General features: G+C 40.0%; 1 long non-coding RNA gene across 5 annotated transcripts in view; it reads left to right on the plus strand.

The window, feature by feature from the left end:
- LOC119507057 overlaps positions 1–18,882 on the plus strand; it is a 117,714-nt gene that overhangs the window by 50,370 nt on the left and 48,462 nt on the right. The window contains exon 1 of one of the 5 annotated variants that reach the window (XR_005211120.1): positions 9,282–9,713. The exons of 3 other annotated variants lie outside the window; for them this stretch is intronic. This is a non-coding gene — a long non-coding RNA (uncharacterized LOC119507057). Of the gene's footprint in view, positions 1–9,281; positions 9,714–18,882 lie in introns of those variants that run through there. One more of the 5 variants, XR_005211123.1, reaches the window with a different exon arrangement.

Below are 18,882 nucleotides of genomic sequence, written 5' to 3' on the forward strand. Positions count from 1 at the left end.
CAGTTAAAAATACAAAGCCTCCCTTAATCAGGTGTCCATAAACTTTCTCCATTTGCCACATTAAGAGATACATTTAAATACAATTTTACTTTATCTTTGATGATTATTTATCAACATTTTAATGTTTATTTTAAAAGTTTAATCAATAATTCTCTTTATTAAACTCAGAAGAAATTTTCTAATACTTGGAGCTGTATCATTACAGGAAAATTTTTAAAATTGGAATTTTAAAATCAAAATTTTAAAATAAAAAATTTCTGTTTATATAATTATTTTTGTTGAAGATAATGAAAGGGTGATCAGCAAAATGCTTTTTATTTATCTCTATTACATTAGGATAAAATTCTGATGGGCAAGTGGAATGGAAATATAATTTCAAGGAAAAACTGGAATACTATTATGTTTCTGAGAGTTAAAAAAAAGCTTGTTAATGAATGTTTTTATCTTTTCATTATGAAAAATTGTAAACACGTACAAGAGTAGATAGAAGAGCAACAGTGCACTCTCAGGTACCCATTACCTGTCTTCTACAATTACCAATTCATAGTGAAACTCATGCTTTACCTCCCCTCCCAACCACCTCTCTTCCACTTATATCATTTTCAAGAAAATTCGTCATTGTGCCATTGCATCAGTAAATATTTCAGGGTGCAGTGCTAAAAGATAAGGAGTTTTAAAAACAAAACCATAGTGTCATGATCACACCTAAAATTATCCATTGTTTTTATATCATCAAATATCCAATAAGTGCTTACAGTTCTGATTGTCTCAGAAATGTTTAAATATAGAAAAACACTATATTTAAATCATAATCCAAATAAAGTCTACATATTAGAATTGAATCGTAAGTCTCTTTTAGCATATAACTTTGACCTTCATCTCTCTCTCTCTTTAATATTTTTTCTTGTCAAATTATCTGTTGAAGAAACTGGGTGGTCTCTTCTAGATAGTTTCACACAGACTGGTGTTGATGACTGCATTTAACGTGTTCCCCTGTCCTCTGTATTTCCTGTAAATTGGTAATTGAATCTGGAAGCATAAATAGATGGTGGTACAATATTTTTTGTAAAACTACTTCTTCGTCATCTTCTTGTATTAGGAATCATCTTATATCAGTTATCACCCTTTTTGTGATGTTAGCAGCCTAACATCAAGGTTAATCAAGGCCTAGATCTGTTATTTCACTAACAGCTGCAGAATGGTGATGTCCTGATTCAATCATTCTGTCTTTATTAACTGTTCTACTATTGGTTGCATTGTAGTGCAATTCATATAGGAAAGGCAAGATCGATGCTTGATTTTTTTTCATTTGCCTGTTTTCTAAGTAATGAGTTTGTCCATTGTCATCCTCCAGCAGTTAGCAACTAGTTGTTGTTGTTTTCAGTTTCCTTAAGAACCCCTTGCTTTAAAGTATTGGATGTGCTGTAATCTGTTGCCTTTATTATGTTTATTTACTCAAATTTCACCATCTTGGCCACTGGGAGCCTATCGAAGTTGGCACCCAGTTCTTTTGCCCCTCATGATTTTTTAACAGCTTCCTTGCTTTCAGTTTTGACAAGACCTTTCAAGCTTATTATAAATATTTTGTGCTCCAGACCTGAAGTCAGTCATTTCTTTAAGGAGCTCTGTTTCCTTTCAGTGGAAATGGTATTGGAAAGCACAATACAGTTTCCACGGGTTCTCATTGTTACCTGGTAGTCATTGTTTCTAGGCTTTCCCAGTGGATAGATACAGGAAGTATATACATGTGTAAAATGTGCTTTTCAAGACAAAATAATCACGTGTTCATACATAGAGTTTAAATTTAAATTCAGTGCTACAGCATTTTTACTTTTCTGCTTTGATCTTAAATCTGTTATTTTCATTTTCATTGACATTTTTGTAAGTCATTTTGTCTAGTTCCTGTCTCCTATGATTATATCACCTGGATACTTATTTCTGTTCATTTTGTGTGTGTGTGTGGATTTCTCCCTTAAAATTTAATGTTGTTCTATAGTTCTGTAAGATATTAAATGGTTCCTAACGGAAGGGAGTTCTAGCTTCTATCCTGTTCCTTTTACCCTGTTTCCTTCCTCCTTCAAAAGGTAACCATTTTTAAAAATTTTATAGACTATTCTTCTATTGTTAGTTAAAATTATATATAGCTCATACCACCCCTTTTCCTCTCTTGCTTTTTTCATTTGACAGTTTATCCTACTGTATATAGAGGTTCTTTATTTCATTTTTTAACAGCATAGTGCTCCATTGCATGGATGTTCCATGATTATTCAGACAGTCCCTTACTGATGTACATTTGAGTTGTTGTCAGTCTTTTGCTTTTGTAAATAATGCTGCAATGCAATGTGCGAATGTCTTTTTTTTTTTTTTTTTGCATTTTTGCTTGTGTATCTTCGAAATAAGTAGAATAAATGAATTGCTGAATCCAAGGATAAATACATTGGTTGTTAAATATGCCTTCATAAAGGTTATATATACCATATTTGCATTTCCACCAGCAATCTATGCAGTGCCTCTTTCCTCTTGCCAACAGAGAAGGCTGAGAAACTTTTGGAGTTGTTTCAAATAGGTTAGAAAGAGTATCTCAGTATAGTTTTCATGTTCATTTATCTTATTATGAGCAAGGTTGGTCATCATTTCATATGGTTAAAAGGCATTTGTGTTGTGAGCCATTCTTCTGTGACTTGTGTCCATTTCTGTAGTCCATTTTTCTATAGAATTGTTTTTTTAATCTATTTATTTATTTATTTATTTTTATTTTGGAATAAATTCAAAGTTATATGAACAGTTGCAAAAACAATACTAGCCCCATTCACAGAATTCCATCATACCCTGACCCCCCTCCCCTGATAGCTCCATCCACCAACTTTAACATGCTGTCACATCGCTATTTCTTTCCCTCCCTCCATCCCTCCCTCCCTATCTATCATCCATCATCTATTGCTCTGTCTTCTGAACATATGAGAGCTAGCTGCACACATCCTTAAGCATACACTATAATTCATGTATACACTTCCCATGAACAAGAACATTCTTTTATGCAATCCCATTAAGCGCAGCTAAGAAGTACAATAGATTCAACAATGATACAAAGCTTACATTCTATATTTCCTTTTCCTTATGTCTCACCTGTGTCCCTTTAAGCCACCTGTCCTCTATCCTCCAGTCCCATCCAAGTTCATCCTTAGCATTCAATTGTCATCTAGTTAGACTGTTTTTTTTTTTTTTTCAATTGTGGAGACATATATGCAGCCTAAATCTTCCCATTCCAACCCCTCCCTAGCCTTCCATTAGTGGGATTAATCACATCTAGAATGTTGAAATGCTCTTTCCCACCATCCATTGCTGGAAATTTCCCTTCACCTCAAACAGCAACCCTACACTCATTTCTTAACTCCCCATTGCCCCTTCCCCCATTTCTCTTAACTCAAACTCTACTTTTCATCTCTATGGTTATATTCTCTGATAATTTCTTTGTGTTTATTGTGGGGCTTAAAATTAACCTCTTAACTCCATATCAATCTTGTTTTTCTTTGATACCACCTTCACTTCAATAGGACACATAAACTATGTTCCTATAGTCCTTCATTCCCCCACCTTTATATAGTTGTCTAAAATTACATATTTTACATTGAGTTCAAAACCACTGATTTGTCCTTAGAGTTTGTGTATTTTATATCATGTAGGAAGTAACTAGTGGAATTACAGTTCAAAAATTATTGACTTCTATTTGTATTCCATTGTGGTTGGAGAATGTGCTTTCAGTATACTCATTTTTTTTTTTTTAATTTCTTGAGGCTTGTTTTATGTCCCAGCTTATGGTCCCTTCTGGAGAAAGATCTGTGATCACTAGAGAAAAGTAAGTGTCCTGGTGATTTGGGATGTAAGGTACTATATATGTCTATTAAAATTCTCTGTATCTCTTTCTCCTTTCCCTGTCTCTCCACCAGCAGGGCTCCCCTCAGAATCTGAAGTAGGGCAGGTCTTTCATTGGCAAAGACTCTCAGCATTTCTTTGTCTGTGAAAAATTTAAGCTCTCCCTCAAATTTGAAGGAAAGTTTTGCTGGATAAAGTATTCTTGGCTGGAAATTTTTCTCTCTCAGAATTTTAAATATGTCATGCCACTGCCTTCTCGCCTCCATGGTGGCTGCTGAGTAGTCACTACTTAGTCTTATGTTGTTTCCTTTGTATGTGGTGAATTGCTTTTCTCTTGCTGCTTTCAGAACTTGCTCCTTCTCTTCAGTATTTGAGAGTCTGATCAGAATATGTCTTGGAGTGGGTTTATTTGGATTTATTCTATTTGGAGTTCGCTGGGCATTTATGCTTTGTGTATTTATATTGTGTAGAATGTTGGGGAAGTTTTCCCCAACAATTTCTTTGAATACTCTTTCTGGACCTTTATCCTTCTCTTCCCCTTCTGGGACACCAATGAGTCTTAAGTTTGGACGTTTTATTTTATCTGTCGTATCCCTGAGATCCATTTTGATTTTTTTGATTTTTTTCTCCATTCTTTCTTTTGTTCTTTCATTTTCTGTTCTGTGGGCTTCTAGGACACTGAGATGTTGTTCAGCTACCTCTACTCTTGTATTGTGAATATCCAGTGTCTTTTTAATTTGGCCAACAGTTTCTTTTATTTCCATAAGATCTTCTATTTTTTTATTTACTCTTGCAATGTCTTCTTTATGCTCTTCGAGGGTCTTCTTTATGTCACTTATATCCTGAGCCATGGTCTTCTTGATGTCCTTTAAATCCTTTGCCATGTTTTCATTCCTCGATTGTAGTTCTTTGATTAATTTTGCAAGGTATAGCGTTGTACCGGTTTGAATGTATTACGTCCCCCAGAAAATGCCATATTCTTTGATGCAATCTTGTGAGGCAGACATAATAGTGGGGATTAAGTTGGAACGTTTGGATTAGATTGTTTGCATGGAGATGCGCCCCACCCAACTGGCGCCCCACCCAACTGTAGACGATAACTGATGGGATATTTCCATGGAGGCGTGGCCCCACCCATTCAGGGTGGGCCTTGATCAGTGGAGCCATATAAATGAACTGACTCAAAGAGAAGGAACGGAGTGCAGCTGTGAGTGATGTTTTGAAGAGGAGCAAGCTTGCTAGAGAGGAACGTCCTAGGAAAAAGCCATTTTGAAACCAGAACTTTGGAGCAGACACCAGCCACATGCCTTCCCAGCTAACAGAGGTTTTCTGGACACCATTGGCCATCCTCCAGTGAAGGTACCCGATTACTGATATGTTACCTTGGACACTTTATGGCCTTAAGACTGTAGTTGTGTAGCCAAATAAACCCCCTTTTTATAAAAGCCAATCCATCTCTGGTGTTTTGCATTCCGCAGCATTAGCAAACTAGAACAGATTTTGGTACCAGAGAAATGGGGTGCTTTTGCTGCTGAGTTTGCAAATACCAAACATGTTGAAGCGGCTTTTTAAATGGATAAGGGGAAGATTCTGGAAGAATTGTGAGGAGCTTGTCAGAAAAGGCCTAAACTGCTTTGAAGAGACTCTTTGTGGAAATATGAACTCTAAAGATACTTCTGATGCGGCCTTGAACCAAAATGATGAATGTGTTGTTGCAAAATGGAAGAAAGGCGATCCTTGTTTTAAAATGGCAGAGAATTTGGCAAAATTGAGTCCTGGTGTCAGATGGAAAGAAGAATTTGAAAGCGACAACCTGGAATACTTAGCTGAGGAGATCTCCAGACTACGTGTGGAGGATGTACCCTGGCTTCTCCTTGCAGCTTGTAGTAAAATGCGAGCGGAGAGAGAGAGACTTACAACTGAACTCTTGGGTTCAAAGAAACCAGAAGCTGATGGCTTGGAAAATTACAGGCTTCCAGGGGATGGAATCCCAGAAGCTACAGCCCAGTGTGAGAATGTAACCAAACATGGAACCCAGCCGCCATTTCAGTACAAGCCAAGATTGGAGATGGAATTATCCAGAAAGGATTTGTGGAAAGTCCTATTGTCTGATGGCTTTGAGCCCTGCATGCTTCATGCGAAGCCAACAGAATTTTTGCGAGATTTTTACAGACAGAGCCATTGCCAGTCTGTACTGGAGAAGACAGACAAGGAACAAATTGAAGGAAAAATTTCTTCAAAGACCGAGCCATGGAGGTTGAGGTCTGGAGTCAAGAGGTCTCGGGCTGGGAGAGCGGAGCAGCCTACACACATGGAAAGGGTGAGTTTGCCCTGGAGGTTGAGGACGGGCCTTCCGCCTCGATGCTCAGGAAATGTTTTGCCACCCCAGGCCCCAAAGAGGGTGGAGCACATTCCCAGGGAATTGGGGAGAGCCTGGCTGCCACCACAGTGTTCTGAAAGGGTTGAGCATGTGCCCCGGAGATGGAAGGGAATCCGGGAGCTGCCCCGATATTTGAGGAGGGTGGGGCCAAGAAGGTGGTCTCTCCAATGTGTGGATATGTTGGAGCACTCACCCAAGCATTTGGAGAGGAAAGGGCTGCCACAAAGGCCTTTAGGAAGGGTTAGATTCCCGCTCTCTCAAGCCCCAAGGATGCAACATTGTTCTGTTAATGACTCTCAGACTTTGAAATCTAATGGAGTTTGTCCTGCAGGTTTTAGGAACTGTTTTGGTCCCGTTAACCCTGTTTTCCTTACTGTTTCTCCTTATGGCAATGTAAACATTTATCCTATGAATGTCTGTCCTTTGTATATTGGGAGCACATAACTTGTTCTAAGTTCACAGATCCACAGCTAAAGGAATATTATGCCTTAGGACTGGCCATGCTTATAATTGATTTTAATGGGATCTTGTACTTAACTTTTGTTACTGAAATGATTTAAGTTTTGTGATATTGTGATGGGATGAATGTATTTTGTATTTGGAAAGAATATGTTTTTCTGGGGTCCAGGGGGTGGAATGTGCCAGTTTGAATGTATTATGTCCCCCAGAAAAGGCCATATTCTTTGATGCAATCTTGTGAGGCAGACAATAATAGTGGGGATTAAGTTGGAACATTTGGATTAGGTTGTTTGCATGGAGATGCGCCCCACCCAACTGTAGATGATAACTGATGGGATATTTCCATGGAGGCGTGGCCCCACCCATTCAGGGTGGGCCTTGATCAGTGGAGCCATATAAATGAACTGACTCAAAGAGAAGGAACAGAGTGCAGCTGTGAGTGATGTTTTGAAGAGGAGCAAGCTTGCTAGAGAGGAACGTCCTAGGAAAAAGCCATTTTGAAACCAGAACTTTGGAGCAGATGCCAGCCACATGCCTTCCCAGCTAACAGAGGTTTTCTGGATGCCATTGGCCATCCTCCAGTGAAGGTACCCGATTACTGATGTGTTACCTTGGACACTTTATGGCCTTAAGACTGTAACTGTGTAGCCAAATAAACCCCCTTTTTGTAAAAGCCAATCCATCTCTGGTATTTTGCATTCCTCAGCATTAGCAAACTAGATCAAGTGTATCTTCCGATATTTTGATTTGTGTGTTTGGAGTCGGATTCTCCATATCTTCTGGTTTTATCATATGCGTTAAGATTTTCTGCTGTTTTTGTCCTTTTGGTATTTGTTTTGCTTGATAGGGCTCTGTCAAGTTGTAAAGAAAAAGGGATATCGATCTAATTTTTCAGGAACACAGTTTGGTGACGGACACTTTCTCTAACTAACCAGCAGATGGCGTCTGTGAGTCACCTATATCCCTCAAGTCAGTTCTCAACCTTGTTTCCGCATTGTGTGGGGAAATGATTCTTATGGGTTCAGTTGGAGAACTCAGTTTGGGTGTGTTGCTGGAGCTGTCCGCCCTGAATGTGGGGCGTGTGTACGGGTGGCCAGGGAGGAAGGGCAGTTCTAATGTTCAAATCTCCCAGGATCCCTGAGATTCAAGGCCACCGCAAGAGTCTAAGCCTTTATTTCAGTTCAGCCTCAGACCCTCTCTCTCGCTGATCCATAAACCACTGGACTTGGCGTAGCGTCCCTGGGTTCTCCAAGCGGGTTCCCCCTTCCAGCCGCGATCCTCCAGGAGCTCAGCCGAGGGAATGCCGTGCTACGTCATCAGTGTGCGCCGTCCCTCAAGGGAAGCCCCAGGACACTGGGCCGTGCTTTGGCGCACTCCCAACCTGAAGCAAAAATGGCTGAGCGGGGCGTCTCAGCCCCTTCCTCCTCGCACAGTTCCTCCTTCCCAGTTCCGGGACAACTGGCGGGGCTCTGGGCTGTGGGCACGGCCCCGGGCAGGAGTTTATCCAGCCCTCCAGGGGGCCAGCTGCTAGCCACAGGGTTTCTTTCTGCTGCCAGCTCTCCCCTCCATTCCCCCAATCCCAAGGGTATCTGCTGCGGGCTATCTTTCTGGCCAGACATCAAGAGGCCGGCCCAGCCCCCTCTTGCTGTGTTTTGCTGCATGGTTCCCACAATTGCTACTGGAGCCGCTCCTTTTTTTTTTTCTTTTTAAAAGAGCCAGCTGGTCTCCAAATGCTGAACCCTGGCTTCCCCAGCCCGCCGCGTGGCTGCGGGTCTTCCAGCCAGCTCACTCACTCGTTTCAGATTGCTGACTCCCGATTTCACCAAGTATACGGCCCCTCTGGAGCTAGGAGCCCTCGCCCAGCTGGTGCATCGCTGTAACCGGTATTCTAGGTCACTTTCTGGTTTTTAGCTAGTGTTTTTCACGGAGGTGTTTTTTTCGCCCTGTCTCAGCTAGCCGCCATCTTAGTTTCTACTCTTAATCTATTTTTAGAAGCTCTTTATATATTACAGTATAACCCTTTGAATATGATAAACTTAAATCTTTTTTTTCCTAATCTGTCATTTGACCTTTTACTTGACTTCATTATTAATTGGGTGATGGTGGAAATCAAATTGTTGTGGAATTTAGACTCCATTGGACACATCTTTAAAAAAAGTAATGTAACAGTTTTATTATAAAATGTAATATTTACAATATGTCAGGATTTACATCCTTTACTGCTATTTAAATTTATATTGAAAATTTTAGATGTCAACATTAACAAGTATAGGGGGATAAACAGCTTTTGAAAAAAATTTTAGGAGGCACCTGAGCAAAATGTTTGAAGGTTTTAGTTCCTTGTCAGTAATTTCAGAAGATAGCTTGGCACCTGCAAAACAGCCTGTGTAGGAATCAGGAAAGATTGTATGACTTTGTAAGTCTCAAATATCAACATCCAAACTCTGCTGAGTCATTATAGGCTTGTTACTAAACCTACTTGAGCCTCAATTTCCTCATCTATAATATGTGGAGACAATAACAGTATCTTCCACACAGGGTTATTGTGAGCATTGAGTGATAATGTCAATATGTCTAAGATATAGTAGACCATGAATATTTTCAAACTGTTAATACAATGAAAGCATAGCTTGCCTTACCAGGTTGTCAGTTATCTAGAACCAAATTACTTCCCTCTGATTTTTCTGCTTTCTTTTCACAACTGCAGTAATAATAATAATAATGAAGAAGCTAGTGCTTGCTGGTATAATGTGTTTGGAATCTGTTCATTCACTTAATAATATGCCTTTCATGTGCTAGGCATTACTCTAAGTACAGAGATTCAGAGATAAAACATGATCCCCACTCTCAAGAAGCTGTCAGTGTAATAGGAGAGACCAACAAGTAAACAAATGCAGTGAGCACGGTGCCATTTTTGCTATGCAAAGGCATGTATGCATTGATGCTGGAGTCCAGAGTTCTTGATTCAACCTGAGATGATCAAAGAATGCTTCCTCATCAGGTAATGACATATTAAAATGTAGAGAATGAATAGAAGCTAGCAAAATGACCAAGATTATTCTGGGAAGGGGAAATGGGGCGGGCAAATGTTCAAGGGTGTAAGAGCCTGGAAGCCGCTGTTCCTTCCAAGTGGCCAGAGCAGAGTGCGTGTGAAAGGGCCAAAAAGTGGATCCAGAGATAAAGACAGGGGCCGGGCTGGGGGCAGTGTGGGCCCTGCCAAGAACTTGAATTTATGATGAAGTTTTATAAGCAAGGAAGTATCATAATCAGACTTTGTTGTCCAGAGATCACTCTGGCTCTGTTTTGAAGAATTAATTGGAAGAGTAGCCACTTACAAGGATTTTATGGTTATCCATTCATTCATTCATTCGGTTTTTCATCAGTTATTTACTGAGGGCCTGTATGTTCCTGGACAATACATAATAAAACCTGAACCAAGGCATTGAGATATTAACCACGAGTTTCTTGACTCAGCAGAGGTTGGGGGCGTGTTGGATGCAAGAACTGAAGGCCTAGGAAGAGGATACAAGTCTGACTTGTGTGTTTAGATTGAATACTTTTGAGGAGGATGAATGATCCAGTTTTATTTTTTTAGCTTTTTGATGAGGTGTAACATACTCTTCAAAAGTATATATTTTGTAAGTATCTACCATGATCAATTTTCAAAAACTGGGACAGCCTTATAATCAGCATCTAGATCAAGAAGTAGAATGTTACTGGTCCCCCCAGAAGCTCTCCTTTGTGTTCCCTTCTACTTATTAACGTCCCCATACTTCTAACAACATATATTAGTTTCTCCTGTTTTCATGCTTCAAATAAATGGAATCATAGTTTATGTACTCTTTGTATGACGTCTTTCTCTCAACACTTTTTATGTGAGTCATCTAAATTGTCGAATGAGTCATAGGTTCTCATTGCTAAATAGTATTTCACTGTATGAATACTCCATTATTTATTTATCCATTCTACAGTAGGTGGATATTTAAATAATTTCTAATTGAGGGCTATTACCAAGGCAGCTGTTAGTAATAGTCTAACTTATGTCTTTGGTATATGTATGCATGCATTTCTGGGTCCACATGGGAGTGGATTGTTAAGTTAGAGTACAAACTCATTCAGTTTTGGTAGATACTTCAAACAAATTCTGACAGTGGTTTTACCAATTTGTACTCCCACCTTCCCAACACTCATTTGGTATTGTCAGTCTTTTTAATTTAAGCTATTCTGTTGAGCATGCAGTAGAATCTCATCATGATTTTAATTTTCATTTCCTTGCTCACCAATAATGTTGAACAGTAATTTGTGTATTTATTGGTCAATTGGATATCCTCTTATTGATATGAAAGATATATGTGAACATCTTTTTTTTATTGATGCATGTATATAATGCACGTATCTTTTCCCACTCCATGGCTTGTCTTTTCACTCTTGATGTCTTTTGATGAACAGAGGTTTTGAATTTTAATATACTTCAATTTATCAGTTTCTTTCTTTTATGGTGAGTCCCTTTTGTGTCCTTTAAGAAAGCTTTGTCTACTTCAAGGTCCTAAAGAATGTTCTCCTGTTTTCCTCTAAAAGCTTTCACATTTTTGTCTGCAATCCATCTGAAACAGATTTTTTTGTTTCTATTCTCTCCAATTCCTAAAAACATTGTTTCCCTCATATGGGAGAGATTCAAATCTTCTGTTAATTCAAGTCAGGGCCCACACCTGAGTGGGTGTAGTGGAATTAGAAAGAGAAGATGTGATTAACTATTCCAACCTAAAGTGTTTTCCTGTCTCCTTTGAAATCTGACTGCACATATTGTCTATATTACAGCTTCCCAACCTTTTTCATGTTATGGCACTTATGGAAACTGGTCCTATTTGTACAGCATTGGGGTTCATTACTGAAGCGGGTCACAGTTGGAAGTCATGAGCTGGGGCTCTGGCTACCCCAAGCCCACCAGGGGATCAAGGTCCCAATGTCTGTAACCCACTTGTGGCCCTCTCTTAGAAAGGTCTGCTTTGTATCATTAATTTGGAGTGTATTTATCTTTTATATAATAAATTGTTATGTAATTAATTGACCAGTGCTCCGCAAACTTTAGCTTACATCTGAGTAACCTGGAGGACTTGTTAAAACACAAATTCCTGGGTTCCATCTTCCAAGATTTACATTCCAGAGGTCTGGGGTGGAGCCTGGGAGGTGGCATCTCTAACGAGTTCCCAGAATGTGCTGACGATGCTTGTCGGGAGACGGCACCTTGAGAAGCACAGCCACAACCTCAGACTTCAGCAAGGTCTGTGTGTGAGCTGGCTCGCAACATCTTTTGACTGTTGATCATTTGAATGAGTCAGTAAGGGATGAAAAAGGCGATAATTCCCGATTATCCTGAAGGATTTGGTGTGAGTACCCACTCCTTAGTGAGGCTGCCTCTAACTCTTCAGGAGGAATTAACCCCTCCTTCCTCTATGCTATTGCTGAAATATGTATTTTCAAATACACTTAGCACATTATATTGTAATTATTTGCTTACAAATGTGTCTCAAAAGTGTTCATTTTAGAGTCAGACAGATACAACTTCACATGTCAGCTCTGACAGGAGCTCTGTAAAATTGAGCAAATTACTTAATGTCTCTGAGAGTTAATTCTTTGTTTTAAAAAATGTGGACAACAAGAACTGTATTGGACTTCATGAATACTGAATGAGGCTCCTTCCCTCTCCCTGAAGCTCATGGCTTCCTACTCATCTTCTATCCTGCAACTAGCGCTGTACCTGGCACCAGATATGCACTTGATAAATGAGGACTCGGCAAACCAACTAGCAAGCCCAAGGATACCTCTGAATATTCAATATTTTAGGCCTAATTTTTTTTTTAATTTTTATTGAGCTTGTTCACATACCATAGAATTATCCAAAGATTCAAAGTGTACAATCAGTTGCCCCTGGTACCGTCATACAGCTGTGCATCCATCACCACATGTAATTTTTGTTCAAGTTTTAGAAACTTTTCATTACTCCAGACAAGAAATAAAGCGAAAGACGAAAAAAAGAAAAAGAAAAGAAAAGGAAATTCGAATCTTCCCATATCCCTAACCAACCCCCTCAATTGTTGGCTCGTAGTATTGGTATAGTACATTTGTTACTGTTTATGAAAGAACGTCGAAATACTACTAACTGTAGTATATAGTTTGCAATAGGTATATATTTCTTCCCTATATACCCCTCTATTATTAACTTCTAGTTGTATTGTCATACATTTGTTCTGGTTCATGGAAGAGATTTCTAATATTTGTGCAGTTAATCATGGACATCGCCCACTGTAGGATTCAGTTTTATACATTTCCATCTTTTGACCTCCAGCTTTCCTTCTGGTGACATATATGACTCTGAGCTTCCTCTTTCCACCTCATTCACACACCATTCGGCACTGTTAGTTGTTCTCACATCTTGCTACCAACACCTCTGTTCATTTCCAACCATTGAAGTTCATCCTAGTTGAACATTCTGCTCATACTAAGCAACCACTCCCCATTCTTTAGCCTCATTCTATATCGTGGTAACTTATATTTCATGTCTGTGAGTTTACATATTATAATTAGTTCCTATCAGTGAGACCCTGCAATATTTGTCCTTACGTGTCTGGCTTATTTCACTCAGTATATTGCCCTTGAGGTTTCGTCATCAACCATTTTTTTTTTTTTTTAGATGATTTTGTTCACATATCATACATTCCATCCTAAGTAAACAATCAATGCTTCTCTGTATGGTCACATATTTAAGTGTTCACCACCTTCACCACTATCTATATAAGGGCATCTGCGTTTCTTTCACAAGGCAGGAGGGAGAGTCAATGAAGGTAGGGAGGCAAAGGAAAAAGAAAAAAGAAAGAGGAAATAAAATGACAGCTAGGAAGCAGCAAAAGGAAAGATAACCTTAAATCAAAGTAGAGTAAAGAGTCAAACACCATCAATGGCAAGTGTCTAACACGCCTCCCTTATCCCCCCCCTTATCTGCATTTACCTTGGTTGCATTTACCTTTGTTACATTAAAGGAAGCATAATATAATGGTTCTGTTAGTTACCGTCTCTAGTTTGCGTTGATTGCATCCCTCTCCCAATGCCTCTCCATTTTTAACACCTTGCAAGGTTGACATTTGCTTGTTCTCCCTCGTAAAAGAACATATTTGTACATTTTATCACAATTGTTGAACACTCCAGATTTCACCGAGTTACACAGTCCCAGTCTTTATCTTTCCTCCTTTCTTCTGGTGTCGCACATGCTCCCAACCTTCCTCTCTCAACCATATTCACAGTTATCTTTGTTCAGTGTACTTACATTGCTGTGCTACCATCTCCCAAAATTGTGTTCCAAACCACACATTCCTGTCTTCTATCACTCTGTAGTGCTCCCTTTAGTATTTCCTGTAGGGCAGGTGTCTTGTTCACAAAGTCTCTCATTGTCTGTTTGTCAGAAAATATTTTGAGCTCTCCCTCCTATTTGAAGGACAGCTTTGCTGGATATAGGATTCTTGGTTGGCAGTTTTTCTCTTTCAGCATCTTAAATGTATCACACCACTTATTTCTTGCCTCCATGGTTTCTGCTGAGAGATCCGCACATCGTCTTATTAAGCTTCCTTTGTATGTGATGGATTGCTTTTCTCTTGCTGCTTTCAGGATTCTCTCTTTGTCTTTGACATTAGATAATCTGATTATTAAGTGTCTTGATGTAGGCCTATTCAGATCAATCTGTTTGGAGTATGCTGCGCTTCTTGGATCTGTAATTTTATGTCTTTCATAAGAGATGGGAAATTTTCATTGATTATTTCCTCTATGAGTGCTTCTGCCCCTTTTCCCTTTTCTTCTCCTTCTGGGACACCAATGATACATACATTCTTGTACTTTGTTTTGTCCTTAAGTTCCCAGAGACATTGCTCATATTTTTTCATCCTTTTTTTCCATCTGCTCCTTTGTGTGTAGGCTTTCAGGTGTTTTGTTCTCCAGTTCCTGAGTGTTTTCTTCTGCCTCTTGAGATCTGCTGTTGTATGTTTCCATTGTGTCTTTCGTCTCTTGTGTTGTACATTTCACTTCCATAGATTTTGCTAGTTGTTTTTTTGAAGTTTCGATTTCTGCCTTATGTATGCCCAGTGTTTTCTTTATAGCCTTTATCTCTTTCGCCAAATCTCTAAACTTTTTTAATTAATTCAGCATTCATTGTTTAAATTCCTGTATCTCAGTTAAGTGTACATTTCTTCCTTTGACTGGGCCATAACTTTGTTTTTCTTAGTGTAGGTTGTAGTTTTCTTTTATCTAGGCATCTGACCTCCTAGGCCACCCCAATCAGGTTTTCCCAGATGAGAGCAGGCTCAAGTCACAGAAGGAGGAAATATTCAGTATCTGGTTTCCCTGATGGTTTTTCTTAGAGGATTGACACACCCTGTGCGTTTCTGCCTGGCAGTACACCTGTCAGCCTGTCACCAGCTGGTGTAACAGGGTGTGGCCCGTGGCTCTCCTCCCCCAGGCTTTGGGGTCTGGTAAGGCAGGCAGTAGAGCTGGGCCCCTCCCTTTCCTCTTGGGAAACTATGCCCTCTCCAGTGAGGTCATCTGCATATCAATAAGTTCTTTGTTTCTCTGACTCTGCTGGTCAAAGTGCTGAGATTTTAAAATGGCTGAGGCTTTCTTTACTGCAAAGTGTTGCAGGCTGAAAACAGCCGAGGCTGTATCCTCAGAGAGAGAAAGGGACAGAAAGCTCCCAGATTCACTCGTCAGCCAGAGATAGCACCCAATCCTCTGGGCTCCCCATCCTGAGACAGATATGTCCCCTAACTCTCCCAAGGTCAGTTGTCACCAAAAGCCTCTGTCTGCTTGTTGAGGATTTGCTGTCTGTATTGAGCAGTTAACATTAAAACTCCAGTTGGAGCTGGGCTGAGGTACACTAGCTTGTTTGGAGAGTGCTGTTCTCTAGCACCACGCGGCTTCCATGAGGGAGGGGCTCTTGGCTCTCAGCTCTCGGTGTGGGTCCACAGTTTTACTTACAGATTTTATGCTGTAATCTCGGGCATTCCTCCCAATTCAGTTTGGTGGATGATGAGTGGACAGTCATGTTTGTCTCCCCACAGTTATTCCTGGTTATTTATTAGTTTTTTGGTCATTTATGAATTGTTCCAGGGGGACTGACAGTCTTCCACTCCTCTCTGTGCCGCCATCTTAGCTTCTCTTAGGCCTAATTTTTAAAAACCCAAAAACCTATAGTTTCATTTCAGCATATGGGTACAGAGGAATCACCCAATGGTAAAGTCACTGAGGCCACGTCAGACCCTAGCTGAGCTGCCTGAGCTTGGGACAGACTGATCTCTCCAGACACCTCTGAACCAGAAAGGAGCCAAAGATATTAAAAATCTAGACATTATCATGTTCCTCTTGGACTTGGCCAGGACTAAACTGGATCCCAGTTTCTTCCTAGGAAGAAACCATAGGATGAGTAGCAATTTGTCTACATGTGTTCTCATCAACATCAGCCCCGCTCCACACATATGGGGCCCTGGATCCTGTCTTCACATACATGATTCTAAATCATTCTAAGTGGATTAGGAAGCTGAGTAGCTGAAGATGTTTCTGGGATGCACTTCTGCTCTGTGATGGATTGTTGCATGTTTTTTCCTTTAGTACTGAGCAATAAAAGTGCATCGAGTCATATCATGATCAGTGTATGTCAGTGGATCTCAGCTGGGGAAATTTTGCTCTCCCATTTCCCCCAGTGGACATTTGGCAACATCTGGAGACATTTTTGATTGTCATAACTGGGGAGGTGCTACAAGCATCTAGTGGGTAGAAGCCAGGGATGCTGCTAAACATCCTACAATGCACAGGCCAGCCCATCACAACAAAGAATTTTCTGGCCCCAAATGCCAACAATGTGGAGGCTGAGAAACCCTGGTATATGTTTTTCTTTATTATAATTGAATTTTTGGAGAAATAACTACAAACTGATGGCAAAGTTCTGAATGAATGTGACCGCTTTAAGTGTTATAAACAGTAAAACAAAAAAACTGCAGCTAAATCCACACTCTTGAAGTTACACAGAGAAAAGAAAGCCAGGCACTCTCTGTTTTATAATTGAGTGAAAGGCAAGGTGATTGTACTGGGTAATTTCACTCACCAGCTTTTATTTTAGAAATGAACTCATCTGTGTATAGACATTGTATCTGTCTTTGAATAACCAGCTTTATATGAAACATTCATGATGAGAGAATATTCTTTTTTTGTATTTGTCTTCATTTGCTATGTCAGCTCTCTGGAAATTAGCAAGATTAGAAGTGTCTATAGCACAGCCTGGCCTATTAATGCTGCAAAGGTTTGTGTGCATTGTGAAAGGGTCCTTGAACATTCCTCAGGAAGGGCATTTATTTTGCTTAACAAAATGAAAATATGTTTGTCTGCATTGCGCATAGGCATGAAACTAGTTGGTCAAGTGGCTTTTCCCCAAGGGCCAAAAAAGCAGGGAACTGGTGTGACTGAATTGTGAACACATCCACTGGTAATCAGTTACTTCTGAAACAACAACCCAGGCACACATCACATTTTAGAATGGAAAGAGCCCTCTGGGGGAGTGTCAGGTATTCCTTTCCATTCTAGAGTAGCACTTGCCATGTGAACCCAGCAAATCAAGAAGGATGGGGTGTTTGTTTAAATTGACCCGTGTGCTTAGACACTAAGATGAAGCGCTGTGATTCAGCCCGCTGCTGTAATGCACTTGCAGAAATCATGGGTGGGACCCTGCACCACTGCTTTCTCTTTTGCACAAGGCAGAAGGATCCTGCCAGCACAGCTCCTGCCAGCCACTTGCAGCTGCTTTCCCTGTGACACCACGTGGGGAACACAGTGCCCACCTGCTGGCCTACCCCTGAAAAGCAGATGTGTCTGGCTGAAAATCTCATACATGCCGTGAGGTGATCCTGGCAGTGACCCTTTAAAAGCAGGTACAGCTGGAGACTTAGGCACGTCATCTCCCCTCATCCTTGCCCTGCTTGGAATAGATTGTTAGCAATCTACTCCTAGCCCTGTCGTTACTGCATTGTATGACATCAGACCAACCTGAATCCAAATGTCTCGGTTCCCTCATGTGTAACATAGGATAATAATGCCTGCTCTTGGTGCTCACAGAGTAGTTGTGAACAGCTAATGCCTTTCTGAAATTGTCTTATCCTCTCTGCTCTAATATAATCTCATTGCTGATGTCTTCTTCACCATTAGGCACCCAATGTCTACAGTAGTACCTGGTAAGCCTTGTTCCTTAAACATTTGTCGGATAAAATTTGTTTTCTACCAATATTCAGGGTTAGGGGGTTCCATGTTAACTAGACTTTTGGTGCTTCAGAAAGCCAAACTTTGAAAACATTTCTTGAAAGGGTCCAGCGACAGACAAACAATAGTACCCTGGCTTTGATTCTTAAAATGATGGTGGTTTTTTAATTATAGGTGAAGGGACCATTGGGCTATAAGTTAATAACTGAACATTGGAATCAGGCGATCTAGGGTTGAATCCTGGTTCTGAAATGTCCTTGTGACTTTGCACAAATTCCTTGAACTGTATAAGCTCCAATTTTGTTTTCCATCAACTAGTAATAATAATAGTTTGAAGCTTAAATAAGGTAATACATATACAGTGCTTACCACATAGTAAGTGTGCATATTAGGCTAGGCTAGGCTTCTGTAACAAACCAAAATAATTACTCAGCTACAATAGAAGCTTATATTTTTGCTCTCATAACCATGTGAGGCATATGTTCTTGGCTAGTAGGTGATTCACATTTATGCAGTGTTCAGGAATTTGGTTCCTTTCTTCTCATGGCCCTGCCATCACCAAGAGCCTTGTTGTTCCCTGTATTGAGTCAGAAGAAAAGGAGAGAGAAGGTGGAAAAGACCTTGGACAAGACTGTTCTTATTCCATTGGTTGAGAATACGCTTTGGAGAAGAAAGAATAGATGGTTGCCAAGTATTGCAAGAATTGGAAATAGATTAAATGGATGGAGGCAGCTTTAAGAGGTAAAAGCCAAAGGTAAAAATGTTTCAAATCAGGGTACATGTAGAGATAATGTCTTTAATAAAAATTGAGCATGCAGGCAGGTAAGTAGAATGTGAAGGGAAAATTATGAATTCTGATGTAGAACATTGAATCAGATGCCCCC

Source organism: Choloepus didactylus, chromosome 12 (assembly GCF_015220235.1).
Source record: "Choloepus didactylus isolate mChoDid1 chromosome 12, mChoDid1.pri, whole genome shotgun sequence".
NCBI lineage: Eukaryota > Metazoa > Chordata > Mammalia > Pilosa > Megalonychidae > Choloepus > Choloepus didactylus.